This window comes from Cryptotermes secundus, unplaced genomic scaffold (genome assembly GCF_002891405.2).
Source record: "Cryptotermes secundus unplaced genomic scaffold, Csec_1.0 scaffold568, whole genome shotgun sequence".
Lineage (NCBI taxonomy): Eukaryota > Metazoa > Arthropoda > Insecta > Blattodea > Kalotermitidae > Cryptotermes > Cryptotermes secundus.
This window is the reverse complement of record NW_019725423.1, coordinates 930,265-930,830: the sequence shown is the minus strand read 5'-3', so window position 1 is coordinate 930,830 and position 566 is coordinate 930,265. Positions and strand designations below refer to the sequence as shown.

The window sequence follows — 566 nt, the reverse complement described above, 5'->3', positions numbered from 1 at the left end:
CCAGAATAAATTGGCCGTTGTCCACAGGAAGTTGTCCCGCCGTGCAACAGTGGCATGGCGCAAACGCAACATCTTCAAGAAATCTACGACCCAAGGAAATTGTGGCCCATGGCACGAATTGGCTGCCGACAGCAGTATGACTAGTCGTGAATTTGCGACACGGCGCAAGGGAGATCCCGTAAGGAGATGCTCAACGAGGGTCAATGCTGGGAAAGAAGCCGGGAAAGGAAGGACTGGAACCGTGACAGGACAGACGTCCAGGAGGCGGCGTCAGCCACAACGGAAATGCAGCAAGGGCATAAGGAAACAGGATGTGGAGGAACTACTACGCCTGAGGGAGAAGACCGGCAACGTAACCTTCAGTGGAAGGTTCGCGACACAAGTAGTCGGTACTTCCAACGGGTTGCGGAAAATAAGGAAGTGGACCTTATGGAGGGGTCGACCCCCTCCAAAACGAAAAAAGGAGCAGGGCACAGAAGAGGAGCCGGTAAAATAGAAGAACCGGCCTCGCCATTAAAAGTGAATGTGCAATGTGAGGAAGCGATGGATGAATGTGATCTTCTGGC

At 53.0% G+C, this 566-nt stretch overlaps 1 protein-coding gene across 2 annotated transcripts in view; it reads right to left on the bottom strand.

Moving 5' to 3' along the window:
* Window positions 1-566, bottom strand: part of LOC111863376 — a 31,960-nt gene that overhangs the window by 19,427 nt on the left and 11,967 nt on the right. The gene's annotated exons all lie outside the window — the stretch shown is intronic.